The 16,269-nt window shown below is 41.4% G+C and overlaps 1 protein-coding gene across 1 annotated transcript in view; it reads left to right on the plus strand.

Annotated features, from left to right (window-relative positions):
* The first annotated feature begins 463 nt into the window (after positions 1-463).
* Positions 464-16,269, plus strand: part of SATB1 (SATB homeobox 1) — a 99,586-nt gene continuing 83,780 nt past the window's right edge. Inside the window, exon 1 of the mRNA XM_079921788.1 lies at positions 464-670. The gene's annotated coding sequence lies outside the window, so the exon portion shown is untranslated. The remainder of the gene's footprint in view (positions 671-16,269) is intronic.

Raw genomic sequence — 16,269 nt, forward strand, 5'->3', positions numbered from 1 at the left:
TCGGCTCGGGCTCCAGCGCGCTCAGTGTCGCCGGCGGTCGCCGAGGCTCCACCGCCAGGGGGAGAAGCCGGGGTGGGTGCTGGGGAGGCGGGCCGGGCCCTCGCCGCCCCGCCGGCCAGCCCGCGCCGCACACGTTCCTCGGCGGCGGCGGGCGGCGGCGGCGGCTACGCGGGGTCCGCTGAGCCCCCGGGCGCCGCGTGCCCGGCCCGAGAGCTGTGGCTGGATGCGCGCCCGGGTTGCTGCGGGCTCCCGCGGGGGGCGCCCCGGCCGCCCCGGCCGCCCCGGTGCGCCTCCAGACTGCGGGCGCCGAGACCGCCTAGCAGAGAGCGACTCCCGCCGGCCCCTTCCCCCTCCCGCCCCCGCCGCCGCCCCCTCCCTCCCCCCGTTAACATCTCCTCCCTCCCCCCCCTTCCTTCCCTCGGCCCCGCGCGCTCGCTAGCTCGCTCCTCGCCTCTCTCTCCCCTTTAAACGCCCACTTCGGATGGGAAAAGAAGACAACTTAAAGTCAAGTTGCAATTAACTTCCGCGGCAGCCGCAGCTCCGGCGGCGGCGGCACCAGAGGCAGAAGCCGCCGCCTCGGAAGTCCGACGCCGCCGCGCCCGCCCGGGAAGCTGCGCCTGGTCTCGGGCCGTGCTCGACAGCCACCGCCGCCCCCAACGCCCATGCCTGAGTGAGTTCTGCTCCTTTGCCTCTCTCTCTCTCTTTTTTCTTTTTGGCCCCTACTCTTAACCTTTTATCTCTGTCTTTCTTTTTTCGGAGTCGATCTAAACTTCACCGTAGCGCCCACCCACCCGCGGTGCCCGTCGTTGGGGCGACTCGGCTCCTCTCTCGTGGGCGCCCGGGGACAGGGGTCTTCCGAGCTCCTTCTCTCGCGCGCGGCCGGATCCGGAGGGGTGGCCAGGAGAGTGAGGGAGAGCACCCGGGACGGGGGACTTGAAGATGCCATTCGTTCTTTCTCGGGGTGTGGACACCCTCACACACACCTGCCCGACAGACCCTGGCTGAACAAACTCCTTCAGGTCATCGGTAGAACCCCTTTGGGAAGAGAAAAGGGGGATCGAAAAGACCGAAGGAAGCACACGGGGAAAGGGAGACCCTCTCCGTGCGCCCCGGGGCCGGGCGGAGTAGGCTGGGGAGTAGAAACGTTCCCCCGCCGGATCGCAAGTTAAGCTCAGCATCCTTCCCCGGTCCATCTGCGCCTTCCTCCGCCCCCCGCCGGCGCGGCTGGTTGGGAGCAGTGGCGGAGAGAGGGGCCTGGGAAGTTTGTGGCAACTCCTCCATCCCGGGAGCCACTCGGGCCCCGGGGTGTTCAAGTTGGAGCCGGGAGTTTGAAAGGGGCGGCAGTCCGCGTTTCGAGCCCTCGCCGGTTGTAGTGAGGTCGGTCCTGAAGGCGCTGCTGGAGGGAATGTGGGTTTGGAGTTGGGCTGGAGGCCGGAAGAGGTGCTGCCCTCTTTGCAGGGACAGAGACATCACAGGTGCGGCCTCGGGGTCCGCGCCGTGTCTCCCTCCTGCGGCCCCGACCCGAGCGTGGCGGCCTTCTCTGAGCGCTCCACTACCGAGGCTCCCGAGGCGGCAGAGCGTGGGTTTGGACCACCACGATGAGAAGGACAAAGCAGGCGGGTGGCAGGTCCGGGGAGTGACAGGCGCGTACCGGGGAAATCCACCGAGCTGGACTCTTGGGGGCGACCCCAGAAGACGGAGAAGGGCTTAGGGCTCTTGCTGGAGATTTTGGCCCTGACCTTAATTAGAGCGTAGCAAATTTCACTTACAAGCGTCAACCACCGGATCGCGTCTCAAAAGTGCCCTGGTTGGCAGCTTGGACCTCTGCGCCTTTCCTGGGCGAACTTTCTCAGCAGCATTCCGGATTTCCAGGCAAATGCTGTTAAGACTTGGACTCCACATGGTTCTAAAGAGACAGAAAAGCTAAAGACGTCCTGTTCTCAGGAGAGAACCTTTCTGCCCCGACTGGCTGGGGGTCCATCCTGGGAGGCCAGGGGACCTGAGTTTCCCAAGAGGACAGAAGAGGGGGTAAGAATGAGTAAAATGCGACTTGCTGGGTGTCAGGATTTGTCCTAAGCAGTCCCTGAAATCTACAGTGTTTGTACTGCTGACAGAGTAACTCATCCCGCTGAAACTTTCTTGAAATTTACACCCAATCTAAAGTGGATTTTTCTGAGATGTCAGGAATTAAGATTTATTCTGTCGTCAAAAGTAGCTGGGGGGGGGGGGGAAACTAAGACTGGAGAAAGCCAAGGTTGAGGTGTTTGCTCTAAAGACCTTTACTCTGCTGTGTGGTACTCGTGCTATGATTTAGCAGCGGTCCTTCATTTCTATTGCATATTATTTTAGTAGAACAGTAGTACATTCGTATACCGCCTGCTCCAGTCTGCTGGCAAACATTAGCATTCAGGCTTACATTTTTGACAAATGTGCAGACAGGAATAGCATGAATAGGCATCTTAAATATTAACAACCTAAGCATCTGTTGTGAAACAATTTTAATATATTTACTCTGTTTTTCTCACATTGTTAGAAAAGGTTATAATAAGCGCATAATCTCAACTTTAGTTAGCAGGAGTAACTGGCTGTATCTTTCACTACCTCTCCAAGTGTTTAACACAATCACCAGACATAAATACTTTAACTAACTCGGTTAGGCACATTATTAAATACACTTTAGACAATGTGTATTCTATATAAAATGTAACAGTAGCAAAATATGTATCCTATTTGTGCACATTTTAAATGACTATACATTTTATAAATATACCGGGCATGTTTATTCTTCATCTCCATTTGACACTTATTACTTCATATTTTTCCTAATGGAAACAATATTTTAAATGTAGAGTCGTTCAGTCATATGTAACACATAATATGTAAACAGTAGCTATAAAATACAAAGCATTGTTAAATTTGAGTATGGCTGCATGTAACAAGATTATACAAGAGAAATAAGAATCACTGCCCAATTTTATATTCCTTTCTAAATAATGAATACAAATGATGGATGAAAAAAGAACAAATAGAGATTTCCTTCCTAAAGTACTAGTGCCCTAAAATGTGGGGGGTGTGGGTATGGGGGGACAAGGCGGGGGGGGAATGAAGGGAGGAAGCAGAAAAAAAAAAATATCAGCAGAGAAAGAAGACTTAAAGAACTTCCAAAAGTCTGAATAGTTATTTCCAGAATCAATGCATTCTTCATTTTCCCACAAGCTGAAATATGTAATAAATAATAGTTCTTTGTATGTAAAAGTATTCCAAAGGAATGCCTTTTGTTCAGTTGTTGTAATAAATTAATATATTCTTTGGTTGATAATCTACAAAAGGAGTTCTTTTGTCTCTCAGCATCTTAAACAAGAACAACAACAAAATGAATAATGGTTTATTTCTGCAAAGAAGTCTGTTGCCAAGCTATATGAACCTGCGATTGAATAAGATGATGTGCTAAATGATGGTTAGGCAAGTCTGCATTAAATTAGCAAAGACTGAAATATCTGGGAGAGATTTTCAATGATTTTTTTCATGTGACAGGTTGCGGATTGTAAATTAGGCCTAAAAGGTCAGGTGACAGGCACCTGTTCCTCATTATTGTTAAAACCTTTTGGTTACAAACACTGTTAAGCTAAATACAACATGGATATACAGCAGGGACTCTATAAAGCACTCTGGTGGGTTTTCATCTGCTCTGTAAATTTCCAAAAGGGCCATACACAGATATGCCCTTTACACAAACACATCTTTTCTTCTAAGACGTGTTGTCTCGGATGACTCTTGTGTCATATTCGTACCTGGGACTGATGAAGTATATAAAATAAATGCATATGACGGAATCGATCTTCAGACTCTGTCTGGACCTGTTGTAGTCAGATGCAAAAATATTGGTTTTTTTTGCATTTGACTTTTACAGTCCACTGATTAATGATCAGAATTTGTTCAGGTTTTAAATAGAAACCTCCCCAAATTACCTTTTATACTTTTTAGATAAGGTAAGTTCTCATCTTAAATGATGCCAGGAGATATTTTGCTTTGTGCTTATGTATAAGGAGAACCTGAGTTGCTCTATACTGTCAGAGCTTTGTGGTATGTAGAAAATGGGAAGAAAACCACATTTTACATGAATGCTGTTAGGAAGGGTATCATCATTTGCTCTTCATACTTGCCACTTCTCTCAGGGGAGTTCAGTAATCTTTTGATTAGAATTAAAGAATGTGATCGGATTTTTATGAATGGTTTACCTTTAGATATTTCAGAGAGCAGAAGAAGCATACATATTGAACAGGCCTAGGTAGCACAAGGTTGCAAAATATGAAAGGTGCCAGTTGCTTTTAATTAGCAAAGGAGGAGGATTTTGAGTAAATTCGGTAACTGAGATGATTGAATTCTCTATTTAAATATGTTCTTTGTCTCTTTTGGTTTGGTATACTTTCTGCTTATTATACTAAGTAGTCATTTTTAGCATTTGTGATCAGATTACAGAACAGTCATCCTTCTTGCGTTTCCAGTTGGTTTTCAAACTCCAAAACTCTGGGATGCTTTTAACAAATTGGTTTACATTTTGACAGAACAGAGTTAAGTTAATTAATAGATCAGGCACGAAAATCCTCCACGGTAGGGTGTATTTTCTGGTAAAATGAAAGTTGTGTTTCAGCACGATGAGCATCAGGCTTCAGTAATCTGTTCCTCGTGTGGAATGAACACTTCCTACTTCAAGCTAGCAGGCACCTACTGTTTATTTACGCTGCATTAAACTGACAGCTCAGCAATCAGAGGAAAAATATTACTTACCTTCCTGAAGTAAATACCAGCTTATAGGTTAGTGCACGTATTTATATTCCTGTCACCACTAAATAACGGCTCTGTCTCCACTTTAACATCTACCTGTACTATAATCCAGGGCTTTAGACTCTTCCTGGTTGGGGGTAGGGGTCGAGAGGAGTTTTCTTATCATTTCCCAGTGGCTGAAGTTTTAAAAAGAGTCGTTTTATCTTCTCATGTTTTGTCCTGCGAGAATGAGTTGAAAGAAATATTATACATTTTTCCTTTGCATACTTCAACTATAATATCCAAATCCCCAAAGACTCCACATGCCACTTAAAATAGTCATCGTAGAGCAACCTCAAGACAAATATGTTCAGACACATTCAAGTGTACGTTTGCTAAATTAAACTCTCTACAGAATTCCAAAGAGATAACTTCAACTATTTGATATCTTAGATAATAACTTTGATAAAGTGTCTTCTATTCCAAGCCATAGATGGAATGCTTCGGGTTTTAATGGAGGTCTGCAAATATGAGTATAAAGTGGGACACATTGATTGATTGATTAATACTGTTAACTTTCCTCTGAAAATATTCTTGCCTCCTTTGTCTTTTTGTTTAATCTGCCAACCGTGAATTTCAAATTTTTGACAATACTAAATGCATTTGTTGTTTTTCTTCTTAAGTTGAAAGCCCATTCTCTTTGGAGACCCCTAGAAACTTCAAAATACTGTTAACGTTGAATTCCAAAACTTATTATTAACTTGAGAAAGTGCTCGTTTTCGAGTATGCTCTGTAAGTAGCTCTTACGCTCATCCTGTACACACGGTTGTTAATCTCTAATCACATGTTCCATTGACATCAGAGCAGAATGTGGTCTTAATACAGCATGTAAATCAAATCTGTTACACAAGGTTCTTCTCTTTCTCTCCCAAAGAAAAAGTGTCTACTGTGGTAATTTATATATCATTCCTAAGTGTTATTCTCAATGGTAAGTCTATTTCAACTTGATGTCTTCATAGAGTGTGATCAACACATTAACACACATTATTTAGTACTTTTGAACTTATGCCAACGGTACCTTTTGCTGTTTACTTTTTTTTAAGTCTTTTTTAAGATCAGATATTTCATTTCAGAGTAAATAGATACAGATTGTGTGTATATATATTCAGGGTGAGATTTAGTAGCGTAGCATTTCTCCAGCATATTGGCCTATTTTTATTCTTTCAAGTTATTCTGTATCACTTCCACAGTTGTTGCTGTCTGAAGGTTCGTAAATAGAAATTCTCATCACCTCTTTCAATGGACTCTCAAGGATGTAATTTAGCTTATGTGGTGATCCAGTTTAGTTATGAGAGATGAAAATTAGTTAACCGGTACCCCAGCATTTATGTCCCTAGATTCAGCTGCAATTTATTCAGTCCAGTTATTTGATGTTTGGTAGCGAAGTGTCTTGTAATCAAACATTAAGGGTTGGTTCAGTTTCCAGTGGAGAAACGATCTTGCTGGATACAACGTTTAACTGTGCAATATTTTATTACACTCATCACTCCTTGGAGAGCCTGCGTATTGTGGCACGAGTTGTGGCTGCACCTTAGGGGTGCAGGTCCCCCACATGAAGCGGAGATGCTTGCAGAAGAAGCAGATGTCAGGCTGCACTTGGTCCTGCCTTTGCTCGGATGTCTGTGGACCTGCATTTCCCTCCACCCCTTCCTTGGCACCCCTTCCCCCCAGGTGTGCAGGAAATGGAGGGCGTTGTACCCGGTGAAGTGGGTGGACTCTACCCAGAGCTATGACCTGATTTGTGACGTACCCTCAGAACTGCAGTAATGGTCCAGCTGCTTCACAGGCAACTGGTAACCACCTCATTTGGGGATGCTTCTGCCTTGCTAGCAGTGCCAGAGAGAACTTCGTCATTGTCACCTCGTCAAAGACTACTTCTTGAGAGCTCTCTAGTAGGGCTAGATTCGGAGAGCAGCCTCTGATATTTGGAGGGTAAGTGGCAGAAAAGTTCCATATGGGGAATCAGGGCTATAGCCACAGGGAGAGACCAGCATTTAGTGTCCAGGGGAGGTTTCTGTGTTGGGATGTTGCTTTTTCTCAGCGAGAGATGATTTGGGACCAGATACCAACAGAAATTCTGCAGTGTGAATTCTACTCTGGGTGGTGAAATGTGGTAGAAAGCTCCCAGGAGAAATTACTAGATCTTCTTTCCCTGAGATATTTAAAGAAAAGGTAGTCAGTAATCTGTGAGAGGGGGAACTCTTTAGATGCAGTTTTCCAGGAAGCTGGGCATATAGTGGAGTTGATTGCTAGAGGTTCTTTTCTAGTCTTACTCCGTGGTTTCTGATATGCTGTTAAGAGCATGCAAAAGACAATTTGGCCTTTTAATGTTTATAATGTTAAGGACTTTAAGGTAAAAGAGGTTTTCTGTTGTAAATATTTTATTGTAATAAATACTATAAATAAAAATAGAACCTAGTATATGCAGATATCTTTTAAACTTGAGATAGTCTTGAATGTAGTGTGTCCATAATTAGCTGTTTGATGTTGAATGCAATTGAGTTTTCCTGTTCCAGTGAACCAGACAATGGAAATCACTGGGGATTAACAACAGGGCTATGTGATCATTCTTGATATAGCAGACCTTTTTTTCCTGTTCACTGATAAAAATATTTTATCAGTAAAGAAAACACTCAGTTCAAATGCTTACAGTTTTAAATTTTAAAAGAATATCTAGAATTAATAAAATAATCCAAGTGTTTCTCACTATATTTTCACCAACTGAAATAAATGATACCTAGATGTTCTAATAGTAGACAGATTTCTCCAGGCTCTGAGAGGTTGGCACAATATTTTAATAACTGTGCTTTAAAATTTTTTTCTTAGAGGTGGGCTCTCTTTGGGGTGGTTTAAGAGGACTCAAAAACAATTTAGAACATTATCTTAAAAGTTTAAAAATGACAGTCTTACTTTGTAAGGAGTCATTGTATTTTAATAATACTGTACACATATTAGTGTTATTGGCGCAGTAGACAGTTAATTACAGCCTTTTCTGAGACATGTTAACTGTATATTAACAGTCATGTTAAAAAAGAATGATGTATACTCTTACATACAAGCTGCTGCTTGCTAGACTCTTTTCAAAATAGTCTTTTAGAATGTATGGAGTCAGATTTGGGGTCCAGAATTATCAGAATGTTTTCTGCTAAAGCAACTTTATTTTAAAACTTTTCACTGGGATGTAAGCTTTTCAATTTTCTTCTTTTTTTTTTTTCTCTTCCTTTCTTTCTTTGTAATTAGCATTGGCTTGATCACTTTTGCCAGTGGCTTTAGAAATCAGAGTCCCTCAGTAGTTTTAGCCTTCCCACATTGTATTTTGAGATGCCTACATTTTTATTTTGTGATGACTTTGGCCAACATAAGCCATTAAAAGCTTATTGAGTTGATTTAGCACCTCTTAGTACTACTCTTTGTGGAATCGTTTTAGTCACTGTTTCTTGAGCCAAGCTATGTTTTCTTACAATTCTCTGTAACCTGATCTTTAAGATACGTTTGAGCAATTGATCATAGCAGTAGTTCTAAGAATATTTTATTTTCCAAATCTAAAGCCTAGGTTTTTGCTTTGGCTTCTGGTGTGGCAGAACAACGCGTGACTGAAACGAGTGAGGTTTAAAGCTGGACTGAGCCTGCCTTAGACAGTTCTATCAAATTGGTTAACTCTTTGAACTCCCTTGGTGAATCTGGATATGGTGACCTTGTAATACAGCACTTAAAAATGCACTAGGATTCCCACTTTACAAATTTTTAGGTGCTGCCCTTATTTATTTCTACAAGGTTTTCAACTACGAGAAAAAAATTCAACGTAAGGTACATGTCTGTGTTATAGAAAACAGTAGAAGCTTCGCAGTTAGCGTTCTGTCTTGCGTGGAGAGCACTCGTTAAAGATTTGCTAAATTAATAATAAAGTAGTGAATTTAGCTTGTGCTGATCTGGTTTAATGGGAAAAGACTTTCCTCTCTAATTTTCTGTTTTTACTCGGGTTATCTGCACACTTAATCTACACATGCCCGTGTTCTGGATAATTGAGTGTTTTTTTCTCTCTGTGCTCTGTCATTTTGGACAGTAGCACTGGGGTTTGTTTTATCCTCACTGACCTTGAGGATGAGGCAAAGTCTGTCTGATTAGGTTCATGGTCCTTTGGTGTTCAGTTGTGGTAACAACCTATTCTGGTATAAGCACAGAGCACTCCCTGGAGGTCCTTGCAGTTAGGCTACCATGTAATGGTTTTTCTGATATGCTGGGGCCAAAAATACCATGTGGCCCAAGTCTGATTGACCTCTATCTGTTCTTTTCTACAATAATGATTTTTTTCAGGACCCCACTGGATAAATATCAGCCATGATTAATTGCATAAATAGATATTTTTTAAATTGTAGCTGTAGCCATTATTTTAAAATGTTTTGAGAGTTAGGATATTTATATTAATGAAGATTTCACTCCATTCCTTAAGGGTTGTGTTAGGTGCATCTAAAACAGTCTGAAAAGTTCTGGCCATTCTATGCAAGTTATCTTTAAAAAAGACGCTTCCTCTTTAAATTGATTTTCATGTGTGTGGCGCTTTACAAGACAGTGTTAGTTACACAAAGAAAAGTATTCCTGAAGCAGTAAGTACACTGCTGTGTGACCTATTCCATTATCATGCACATTCTGTCTCTTTAAAAACAGTCTCCTCTATTTGCCCTATTAATTGTTGATATGTTGCCATCCACGAGACAAAAATTAGAGCTGTAATTAAATAATCATGTGATGCTCCTTTAGTGCCAGTGAGAGCAAACTCATTTTTCCAGGCCCTGATGGTCACTGATTATTGTATTACTACCAGCTTGTTTTATTTTTTTTAATGATTCTCTATCTGTAGATTACCTAACTACTGTCCTTCTTTGCAAAATTAAAGAACATAGAGAACATTCAGCCAGTTAATTGGCTGGACGTCCTCAGGGATGTAAGGTAGACATACCTTTTTCTGCTTTTGGTCACCTGGTAGGTTCTTTGGGGAGGCTACATCAGTGGTGTGGTTGCCTGCCATTTCATTTACACTGGTGTTTTGGCTGGGATGGAGGCATATGGGGAATGCCAGGAGAATTACAAAAGGAGCCGGGTATTAAAATTCAGAAATGATTAAAATTGAAATAAAAGGATGCTGCTTCTTTGCCAGTACTCTGGCAGTCATAATGACACATAGAGATTAGTTTCCACCTTCATCTTTTCCTTCTTTTTCATTTCCTCTTGTTTATTGTTGACACATTTTCCTTATGTCTGTCTCCCGTCTCTGTATCTTTTTGCACTATTGTGCATTCCTAGTTGTCCCTCTTTCCTTAAGCATGGAGAAGCCTACTTAACCTTATTATAACAATAACAGAATAGGTTATTAATATTTAATATGCACATGATTAAAATTTCTCTCCCTTAAACATAGGTCAGCTGTATTATTATTAACTGGCATGTAATTTTTCATTTAAAATATTCTTATTCTGCCCTTGCTGTTTCTGAAATGTAGTCTACTTTACTGGTGATTTAATACATAATGTTTAGAAAATTGTGGTCGGCTAGTGAGAAAAGAACTTACCAGTCATGGATAATCAATTATGCATGAATTCAGATGTAACAGATGGAATCTGGTGAGTTAAAGTTTCCCTTTGCCTTAGTGGTTTTTTTTTTTTTTAATTTGTTTGTTTGACACCTGTCTCCTATATAGATAAACATCTAATGTAGCATGTGAGAAATTTCCTTATATATCTGTATATTCTCTTTAAAGTGAACTTGATTTTTAAAATTGAATTTAAGGGCAGAGAATTTCTTTTTTTTTTTTTTTGTGGTCTTAAAGATGATCAGATTCTTTTCCAACACTTTGTAGGTACAGAACTGGGTTCTGCTTGGCTTATGAAGGGTAACTCTTCTACTTGGTAGAGGAAGAAGCAAGACCTGAATCTAGTGTTCCTACCTTTTCTCCACTTCTTTTCCCACTATGTCATTTATCCTTTTTCGTAGGAGTTGCCTAATGATAGAACACTATTACACTAACTCTGGGTTTTAAAGAATTTCTGATGAAAATTGTGGTTGTCTAGTTTTAAGTTGTGTGACATTCTCTTGTATGACATGCAGATAGTATCTGTGAACATGTATATCATGTTATGCTATATGTATATCATACGTACATGTATTCATACTAGGTTGTTGGCCAAACAGTTGGATTTTTCAAATCTATTGAGAATGCCCCAAGACTTGGCTTATATCTGAAACTACAGCATATGCCAGCCACAAAGATGCCTTTACCCTAGCTTGCGGTGTTGTAAATTCTTAGTGACAAAACCCCTTTGTGCAAAGTGAACCTAAAAGTTAGTTTTGGGAGTCTTGTTACCTCCACAGAGAGATAAGTTTAATTTTCATTAAATATGATATGAATGTGTAGTAGTTTTTTCAGTTGCAGAAGTAATGAAACAGTGGGTATTGTCCATCTTTAGAGCAATTACAGTCTCAAAACAGTTACAAGCTGGTCCCCATCAAAAATTTTTATAAATATGCTGTTTGTTTCTCTTCCAAGTGTATTTATATATAGATAAAAAAATAAAAATGAAAATAGTCTTTACAGAATAAACAAAAATAAATGATTAAAAAATAGCCTGAAGGCTCACTAGTTCTGTTTTTAAAATTATACTGCAGCATTATTTATCAACTTTTTGCTTCATATCAGCTGGAAAGTTGCACGTGTATTTATAGTCCACGTTAGTTATCTAATGAATTAGATTCCACAATAAACACACTAATAAAGAAGGCCACACCTGCAAAATAGGTAACTGGATATGCTCTAGCTACAGTTATGCTGTGAAACTATTTTTTAGTATTTTATTTAGGCTTTTATACCCAATAAGGATGTAATTTTACTTTGGCTTTACTATGTAATCATATTCCTTAGTCATGCATCAGAAAAATACATATCTATAGGAATGAACTTCAATGAGATACAATTTATATATGAATTTCCACTACATTAAAAATAAAACTCCATCATTAATATAAAAGTCCCTAATATAAAATCAGTAAGAATAGATGATAGGAAACAGAATATCAGACAATATACTGGAAAAAAAGAAAGATGATATTACAAATTATTGCATGCAGAAATAAATACTTCAATCGTAATTACTATCACAAAAAAGTGACTGATAAAAATAAATCTGAAAGCCTTTTGGACTTTTCATAACAAAAAAGGTACTCTTTTATTAATAAATAGGATCTAGAATCTTTATGTAGAGATAGTTTATAAATTATTACATTGACTACATTTATACAGTTGTTTTACCTCTGTGGCTGGACTGCATAAAAGCGTCCTGCAAATGTTCCCCTGGGACGGTCTACTGTTTCATGAGTATAGTTAATTTTTACCCATTTGAAAAATATCCAGAAAGAATGTTTGTATATTTGAATGTTGGATATTTGGAGTGTTTGGTTTTTGTCTGTCCTTCCTCTTTTGCTAAGATACAAGAATATAGAAGAACATCTGAAAAGAGAACCATTTTCTTGCCTCAGAGGACCATCAGATTACCTACTTTGGGTGAGATCTTGGTCTCTCATTATCAATCTATGTTACTTATCCTTGGGTCAGGTAATCATCATGTGAATTAATTATCCAGCATAGACTGGACTGTGCTGTCGGCGGGTAAGGACAAAGCAGTGGCGGGTTGGCATCAAGGAGGCAGTTGTCAGTGTGTTGTAGCTTATTGTTTTTCTGTGTGGCATGATTAATATACGTCTGCCAATCTTAGGAATAGATGAAAGATTGTTTTGCTTAGTTTTGTTGTTTTTACATTTTTTTAATTGAGGTAAAAGATATATACCATAACATATGCCACTTGGGCAGTTTGTAAGTGGACAGTTCAGTGGCCTTAATTACATTCACACTGTTGTGCACCCAGTGCCACAGTCTCTTCCAAATCTTTGCCATCATCCCAAAGAGAATGCGCTTTAGTTTTGAATTACACTTCTCCTTCGCCTCAACAAATTTCAAGCATTATAGGGGTATTTAATCACTGTCCAGGTGTGTTGCACTTGTTTCTGGTGGTGGCTTTTCTTCCCAATGAACAACCCCTGTCCACTGCTTTGTGGCGATGGGCACAGCGGTACAAAATCAGATGTTGCTCGTGGCTGGTACTCTCCCCCAAAACAATCTGAACCCGGATTCAGGTCTATTTTAACCTCAAACTCTTTTTCCCTTTAAGTAAGCCGAGAAAGATTAAAATAGCATTCACATCACTAAGATTTGGTTGATATGTCTTGGCTAAATGTTGATTGGGAACAGTTCCTGTTTGACTTCATTGGAATTCAAATCCCCTGAGCTTCCTGAGAGTACCACACAGCAGCTAGGTGCCCTGCCACTAGCTCTTGGGCACGGACAACGTGAACACTTCACTTCTGTTTAAGTGCAATGACTAAGTCTAGAAATGAGTTAACAGTTTTCAACTGTTGCAAAGGGAGTCCCACTCCAGGTTGAAATTTTCTGGGAGAAAAAGCCTGCTGGACTATGTTGAAGGAAAAAAAAAAAAAAGAATTAGAGAAAACTGGGATGGTTCTGGCTGCAGTAAATAATAGACTGATTTTGGAACTTTACTTCCACGTGTAATTTTGTGTTTAGTCGCTTATGTCTGTGATGATAAATCATATACTTGCATAGAATTTCTGGCATCCCCGTTAAGCCTCACGCAAGTGCGCAAATGCTAATTTGTCATGGTTCCTCAAACAGCAGACTTTTATTCACCAAATCAATGATCTCATAGCTTGCCCCCTACCTTTTTTTTTGTTTGAAGCAAGTAGCTTGCCTGCACATATATTTCTTAAGTTTGGGCGTGAGTGCTGGTTCCTAGAAAAGCCTTAACTTTTCCAAGTGACCCCAGGATCTTCATCTCACTTGAGGATGTCCCAGCAGGTATATTGGATTTCCTGTCTTCAAAACATTACCTAATCCAATAGATGCCAAACTTGGCTGTACACTGGAATCGCCTTGGTAACTCGCAACCACCGCATACCTGGCTCCTACCCGTGGCAGTGGGGTGCAGCCTGGACATCTGGGTTGTTGAAGTAGCTCGCAGGTGATAACATGCAGCAGATTTGAGGAGCCACCGGACTAACTTCTGATCTTGCACCTGGCTTTACCACCCAAGATTGCAAGAATCTTTCTAAGATTCTCACCAGCATGCACTTGTAAGAGCAGTTCCTGGATTCCTTTCCCTGAGAGGGCAGGCACCGTGAGACACTCCTGGAATACAGACAGGAGTCCACCCTCAAGATGTTGACAGACTTACACTTGGGAGGGGCAGACATGTAAATCTGAAATGCCACACTGGAGGACAGGGGCTGGGATGGGGCATCGAGAAGGAAGTAGCTAATAGCTGGAGGAGACTTTGGACAGAAGAGGTACAATCCAGCTGCATGTTAAAGGATGTGGCAGAGGGAGAAGCGGCAGGGCGGGCACTCAGAAGTAATGGGGAGAAGACAAGGCAACCTGAAACTCTTAAGTGATTTGGTAATTTGGCGATAGCTACATAACTATGGGAAGGTCTCAAGAGCATTGCTTTTGGAACCTGGCCCCCTCCCTACTCAATTTTGGAGCTAGTTCTAGATAGAGATGCCAGTTTTCATGGAATGTTTACCACTGTACCTTGTCAAGGTTATGCTCCACACTGACATCTATGGAAGGAAAGGTAGCTTTTTAAAAAATTTGTCCAATCAATTCTTGCTTTAAAAAAGGTAATATTTCTGGGTGAAAGGACCCGATAGCCCATCAGGTTCTAGAATCCAACTATAATGGCTGCTCACTTCCCTTAGCCCACTCTCTCCAAACTAGCTTAAACATTGGCCTTTCTTTGCTTAGCTTTAATGCTGACCTTTGTCTATTAAAACCATAATCCAAATGACGAGTGGGTGTTTACATCCACCTTAAAGTAATTAGGAAAACAACTTTTGATCACTCTCAGTCTGACTATAACTGAAACCCCATGTATTAGGGAAAAAACAAAAACAAAAAACCTTAGGCCCCCTAGTTAGAGTTCTTTATTATTTCTCCTTTATCTCTCCGGAAATATATTCAAGCCTTTTGCTATGATTTTCTGCAGTACACCATTATTTGTTTGGTGTTTGGATGCCCACCCGGTTTGCGTAGGTATCTACATCAAAGCTTCCAAAAAAGCCATTTCTAATGGCAACTATGCTTATTTAACGTGGGGGTGGGAGAGAGGATGGCAAGTGATTCTGTGGTTTTTAGCTTCAGCTATGAGCTATTTAAATGTTCATGGAAAGCAGCATTTGGGGTAACTGCATATTATTCCAAATGTACTCTAGGACCCTTTCACATACATACAGGTCTAGAAAGTTGTCTTAAATCTGTGTGCAGCGGTACCCTATTCTTATTCCATGCAACCTTACAGATCTATGGGCTCATTCTAAAGTGGAAAATGGGGCTTCCCTGGTGGCGCAGTGGTTGAGAGTCCGCCTGCCGATGCAGGGGACACGGGTTCGTGCCCCGGTCCGGGAAGATCCCACATGCCGCGGAGCGGCTGGGCCCGTGAGCCATGGCCGCTGAGCCTGCGCGTCCGGAGCCTGTGCTCCACAACGGGAGAGGCCACAACAGTGAGAGGCCCGCGTACCGCAAAATAAAAACAAAAACAAAAATAAAATGGAAAATGGCTTCAATTTGGACATGATTAGAATGTCTGAAAGCCATTCAGCACCTCTAAGACTCCTCCTGGCTAGGTCCTGGATTTACTTAGTCATCTTTGATAGAAGTTCTCCAGATAAATGCTGTCCGATAGAACTTTGTGCGATGGTGGAAGTGTTCTATAATCTACACTGTCCCATAGGATAGCCACTAGTCACATGGGGCTATTGGACACTTGATATGTGACTGAGGAACTAAATTGTAAATGTTACGTAATTTCAGTTAATTCACATTTCAATGATATAGCCACTTTTCCCTCTGCTAACTCCATCTCACTTCCGCAATCTCTAAAAGGAATTGTCCTTGCAATTAGCAGTGGAATTTGGTTGCAAGTGACACTGTGAGCGTTTGGCTCTCATTTATTTATTCAGAATGTAAATACTGCAAGGACGCTGTACAAATCCCTGGTGATAGGGCAGTGAGCAAGACGCAGCCACTGCTCTCATAGGGTTTACAGTCTAGTGTGGGAGATATTTATTAAGCCAGTAATTATCCACATTGTTCATTGATGATAACTGTGACAAAGGAGAATTGCCAGAGGCTATGAGAGTGTAAAATGGGGACCAGACCTTCTTGTAAAATTAGTCAGAAAGTTTAATCAAGGGTTCTGTTTATTCACTAAACGCGTGAGCCGGCTTCCCTTCCCCAAGTTCAAGGCTAGGTCAGGCTGACTGCAGGACCCAGAGCTCTCAGAGTAGGGCAGCTACCATGTGCCATGCCATGACCTCCAGAGATGC

The sequence above is a fragment of the Stenella coeruleoalba genome (genome assembly GCF_951394435.1).
Source record: "Stenella coeruleoalba genome assembly, chromosome: 5".
Lineage (NCBI taxonomy): Eukaryota > Metazoa > Chordata > Mammalia > Artiodactyla > Delphinidae > Stenella > Stenella coeruleoalba.